Below are 6602 nucleotides of genomic sequence, written 5' to 3'. Positions count from 1 at the left end.
CTTTAAATTTCGGCTTTATGTTAAGTTTTTCCTATTTTGTTAAAAATCCACGGCGTTTTATATACAACTTCCAAGAAATATTGAGGTTATGTTGCAACCATGTGCCAATCATTTGACAATTTATTTTATTGACGTTTCTCTATTGCTTTAAGACAGTATTGTGCTCTCTTTCCTTCATCGAATGTCTTATGGAAGAACAAAGTGGAAGAAGTAAAAATTGGAGAAATGAAGAAAAGCGAAAACTTGACAAGTGGCTTTGGGTTGTCAGTTTATGTGATTGTGTTGGTGTTTCGGTTAGGCACGTCTTGCAGGGAAGTCTTCTGTTCTCTTTCATTGCAAGTTGATTTATTTTAATATCTATTGCAAAATTTTGTACATAAAATAAAATAACACTTTTTAATATACAACGCTTTTATAAATGGACTAAAAATTAGAAAATAAAATAATGAAAGAAAAAATATTTTTTAAAAACAAGCTTTTATTTAACATGTACAATCAAAGGAATAATTTAAGTAGTGTAACAAAAGATTTTTTACTAAGACAATTTTGTCAAAACTGCACTAAAATGAATAAAATAAAATAAGTTGTCTCGTTAAAGTTACTAAAAGTCATTTAGTGAAAGGAGTTAATCAAACTCTAATGAAGATTACTAACAATTTGTACTGATTTACTTCGTTTTTAAAAAAGCTTGTCGGCGAATTCAGCATACATGCATAATTGGTTAGGTATGCATATGTATGTATGCAGATATTTAAATGCCGGTTTGCTATTCGCGCGCTTATAGCGGGCTAAATAGGTGGATATGGAAAATAGATTATTATTTTTGAACAAAATTCTGTTTTCATAGTCGTGGCTGCCAGCCGAATCGCATCAGAATATTGTTATTTCTTTTAAAGCACCCCGTTTTTTTATAAGCATTTGAATAACAGATAGTTACGTAATTCCTATCTAATTAAAGGTCAGACCTATAGCTTTTTAATTATCTGAGCATCGATTATCTTTATAGCTAGGCGTTGATCATTTCCACTGGAAACCCCTATTGAAGGAGCTTACTCATTGACTTTAAATAGCAAAGAAGGGACAGTTTTACCACATAAGTTTTTAGCCAAGGATCCAATGTACATACATATATCCCTATGAAAAAAATATTATCCAACAAGTAAACAAAACTAGTGTTTTAAAAATTGATCCTAAAAATAAATTCCCCAAAGAGCCCCATTTGAAATTATTCAAACGAATAAATGTAACAGGTGGCATACGCGGTACGTCTGACTCGCGAGTCACTTGTGTACGTGTTGACTCGCCTTCGACTACACACAGTTGAATCATTCAGAGTCATGCCGGTAGTCACCCTGCAAAAAATGGGACTAATCCGAGATGACTCCGGGAGCAATCGCAAAGGAGCATGCGACTAATACCACTTTTGGTCCCTTTATATGGAATGAACTGATCGCTTTTGTTCGAGCATGTCCTATGAAGAGACTAATTGTTCACCTTTGTACCCGAAAGGGTATAAAAAGCGACTAGTCACTTTTAAAAAACAAAAATAAAAATTTGCGCCAGCTGAGATTCGAACCGGGTTGCTCAGTTTTGTTAGGCGAATACCCTCTCTGTGTGCCAACGCCGCACATGAAATTTTATTGACTAAGTGCGTACATATCATTAAATCGTTAATAGTACCCGTTAGAGATGAGTTGGGGACTAGTTGATCTCCAATTATACGCATAAGGGATGAGTCGAGACTAATTGACCTCCATTAGTACCCGTATGAGACTAGTTGCGACTAATTAATGCCCAATTGTACCCGATTGAGAGTAATCTCGGAATACTCTCTTTAGAGATTAGTCGCTCAATTTTTTACAGGGCATGTTGGTGTAACTAACACATATTTATTTTCACAAACACATCCAAACCGACTCACGAGTCAGACGTACCGCGTATGCCGCGTATAACATCAAAAGCAAATCACGAAAATTTTGTTCAGAATTATAGTGCACATTTTCTTTTGTGTCTAGTAGTTTTTTTTAAGATTGGTCCAAAAAAATTATAATAAAGAAAAAAGCCAAAGCAGGTGTTTAAAGCACAGAAAAAAAAATATTGTTAAAAGGACTATGTTCTCTTTGACGTACGTCAAAGGTCAAGTAGAAGTGAGAACTTGTATGGCTGCCCATTGATAGCACGGTTATATAGCTTAAGAAATAATATTTTAAAGACATTTTTATCAAAGTTGATAAATATGGCATTTGACCAGTTAATTTAATTTGCTACAAAACTGCATACCAAAATTTTGTCTTAAGATGCTGGTACACAAATATACATACATATCAGAAGAAAGGGGTTCTAGTAACACTCACAACGATACCAATTTTTTAAAAATGAGTTAAAAATTGTTTGAAATATAAGGTTTTTAAGCTTTTGAGGAACTGACCTTTGACCCCTTATAGCACCTGTTATATAAGTTTGCAAAAAAAAGTTATATACTGTTTAAATAAGAGCAAAAGGCGAACTATGTCTATACATTTTTATGTTTTTCACACACAATAATAATTAAAAATAATTTTTTATTATAGGCCCAATTTCGAGCTTCAAAGACCCATATCTTGATTTCCTAGGCTTACTTCGAAAAATGGAAAATCAGTTTTTTTTTAATTATGACTCAGTCTATTAAAAAAAAAAGTTGTTTTGGTCCAATACCCATCCAAGTGCTGTACAGTGTTACGAATGCTGATAGAATAAATAATTATCCTGACCTAAAACCTACCACATTTTTGAATTTTGTACTTTTTTTTACCTGAAACAGAATGTAAAGAACTAAAATTTCATTGGATACTGTTTTCCGGTCAAAAAAGGAAAAAAACCAAACTCTTTGCTTTTGAAGATTTTTTAACGAAACGGACAATTTTTTCTGAATTCTCCATCTCAGGAGACTTAATAGACTGTTAAATTTATTTCGTCTCTGTTTTTCACAAAAATAGTGAATTTTCCACACTGTGCGCCACCCAGTGAGTTTTTTTTTAACTGACTTCAAAAAAAGGAGGAGGTTATCAGTTCGTCGGAATATGTTTTTCTTTATGTATGTTACCGCGTAACTTTGGACCACGTTAACCGATTTCGATTTTTTTTCACCCCTCAAGGGTGGTTCCATACCAATTTTGTTTAAATCCGATAATTGGATCGTGAAGAAATTAACGATAATCTTAAATTTTTACATGAGAATTGGAGTCGGTTTTGTTTTTTGCTTAAAAATTACTTGTTGATATATATTTTTTGTCATCTTAAAAATACATGGATTGAAATCGGGCCAAATCGCACAATAAACAAGACACGTCAATATATCTCGTAACTTTTATCTTCTAAAACACAACTTGAGGCATCTAATAGTTTGAAAATATAATGTCATTGAACAAAAATTAAATAAATATGAATGAAGTAAGTAAATCTGGGCAAATGATTTTACAATATTTCACTTGGAATTATTGAAAATATATTGCACATTTATATTTCTTGTACTCGAAAACCTCCAAAGAGGACTTTTGATGGTGCTAAATGCTCAGAATGAAAAGTGAAGTCGATTAAGCCATATCTGTCTGTTCGTACGTCCGGCCATCCGCGTACACGATAACTTGAGAAAAAATTGGGATATCTCAACGAAATGTGGTATGTTGCCCTTTATCCAAGGTAGATTGGCATTGAAAATGGGCGAAATCGGACTGTAACCACGCCCACTTTGCATAAAACGGTATTTTTCGCAAAATCCAAGAACTACGATATTTCAGTAAATATTGGATCCAAATTGTTGAAAATTAGTATGTGAATTACAATTTTGTTAAAAAATAATATTGTTATGAAATTTTTGGAAAATGGGTGTAATGGGTGCTGTATCTCAGTAGCCGCTTCACCAATCCTTACCAACCTTGGTACGAGCCTTGCCTAGAGCATAGCAAAGGAATCTGTTGAAAATTTTGAAATCGGGAATAACCACACCCACCTACCATATACGGTAGTTTACAGAAACACGAAAACCTACATAAATCAGTAACTATTGAAGCTAGTTCACTTGAATGGATTATTGCCACTTAGCAGAAAATTATATTATTATTAATTTTTGGATGATGGGCGCGACGGCGCCCCCTTATGACCACAAATGTGTATCTCCGTAACCGATTTATAAATTTCTACCAAACTCAGTGCACTTAATAACCTTGGTACGGAAAAGCAATTCGTTGAAAATTATTCAAATCGGACTAAAATTACACCCTTTTCCCGTATAACGGTAAATTTCAAACATACGAAAACTCCGATATTTCAGTAACTGGCACCGCCCACTCTATGCCTACAGGTTGTATCTCGGTAACCACTTTATCGATTTCTACTAGAGGTGTGAAACTATCGATAGTCACACCATCGATAGTTTTGATAGTTTTCAGAAAAACTGTCAATATTCACGATAGTTTCGAAGAAAACAAAACTATCGATAGCGCTAAATCAGTTAGGTTGCTTTGTTTTTACAGGATCATAGTGAAATAAATATTTTCTTATAAAAGTTATAATCATTCAAAATTAAGTAACTGCTTAGCCAAAATACTTCTCTTTTTAGAAAGTTCAAAAACAAACACAAATTATACAAACAAAACAGGATTTACGATTAACATATGTATGTATTTTGGCCTAAATGCGTGCATATTTGAATATGACGTCGGCATCACACTAAAAAACAAAATTTGTAATTCAAATTAAAAAATTCATTTATTACATACAATAGATCGATAGTCCTACTAAACTATCGATATTTTTGATAGTATAAGAAGAAACTATCAATGAGTATTGATAGTCTAAAAAAATTGAAACTATCGATAGTGCCATCGATAGTTTGACAACTCTAATTTCTACCAAACTTGGTTCAACTATATCTTTAAGTCTAACTCAGACAGAACTTAACCGTAAATAACGAGCGATACCTCACCATAACATAATTTTTTTTTTGTTTTTTTGTTATGTATGTTGTCGCATAACTTTGGACCACGTCGACCGATTTCGATAATTCTTTTTGCATCGGAAATGTAGTGTTTCAGAGGTGATCCCATACTAATCTCGTTTAGATATTATGTATATATAGATTAAGTCGGTTTTTTTTTGCTAAAAATTACTTGTTATTGTCGAAAATTGAAGGAAGTGATGGCGGCCACATCCTGAATTTGTTCTTTGGGGTTATGTGAAGTCAGAAGTGTTCAGCTATAAGCCAGCTATAATTGAAAACTTGGAAGCCAACGTTACTCGCGGAATTCGCATAATGATGGAAAAAGTAACTGAAAATTGGACCTTCAGAATGGCTCACCTACAGCGTAGTCGCGGCCAAAATTTGAATGAAATAATTTTTAAAAAGTAAATCCCAGATAATGTTATTTCAGGTAACAATAAAGATTCCGACATCCATTTCTGTTTTGAGAAGGGACGTGAACTGATTTTGAACTGGAAAACCGCTTTTTCTATTGATGAACTCAACCATTACTTTTGTCGAATATATAGAAAATAAATACATACTATGTTTGTTTACCATGTGGCAATATCAAATGTAAAGGCAACCCATCTCATTTGTCAGACACTTGACACTTAATCTTGCGCGTTGTTGCCCTTGACATTTGACACTTTAACTTGAGCATTATTTATTTATTTTTTTTTTGATTTCCGAACCGTTGAACCGAACCGAAGCCCCGGTTCAAATACCAAAAAACCGCTATGACGAACCAATCCAAAATGGCAAAAACGGTTCGAACCGCTGAACCGAACCGACCAAATTTTGCATCCGATTCACGTCCCTGGTTTTGAGTGTTTTATGTAAAATTAAAAGAAGGTCTAGAGGGATCACCCTGTACAACCCAGACTTTCACAAAACCGTGGTTTCAAAATTTTTTAAATCGTAAATATTACTATGTTATTTACTATGTACATATGTACGTAGTTGCTTGATATTCAAAAATATGTGTATAATTTTTTCGCCATTTTAAAATAAAACAAAATATGACAGCCTATATTCAGTTTTCTGGTTAATCAAATTAATAAGAAGCTGATTAAATAATTAAAATTTAAGAAATTATGGGAAATCAATCATTTAGATCAATCAAGTATTCGTATTCTTTGATTAATTAATTAATCAGATTTCGATTAATCAACTTGAGAATAATTGATTAATCACACATCCCGACTTAAAGCAAATGTGTAAAATTTATGTTACAAATACTCGTATACAAACTGATCTAATGCAACCTACAAACACGTAGTACATACATATTTTTACAAATGCGTGGAAAATTCAAGGAAGAAAAACTAACCAAGTATTGCAGCCGAATGTGATTACAACGTATGACACGCATACAAATCCTAAGTAAAAAACAACAAATAGAAATATGAGCCACCGGTTAAAAGTGTGCGCCCCGAGGAAATGGGTTAAATTGACGGGCTGTGTGTGTAAGTTGGTTTCTACCTGCAATGTTTCTGGGTTAAGCCATTTGGTAATTGTGAGAAATTATGTCAAGAACATGACATGGTTGCAGTCGGTGCTAAAGGCCCGTTTACATACAACTTTGGCGTTGCGTTGGCGTTGG

This window comes from Rhagoletis pomonella, unplaced genomic scaffold (assembly GCF_013731165.1).
Source record: "Rhagoletis pomonella isolate Grant_MI unplaced genomic scaffold, Rhpom_1.0 Rhpom_scaffold_00006, whole genome shotgun sequence".
Classification (NCBI taxonomy): Eukaryota; Metazoa; Arthropoda; class Insecta; order Diptera; family Tephritidae; genus Rhagoletis; species Rhagoletis pomonella.
Note: the sequence above shows the minus strand (reverse complement) of the source record.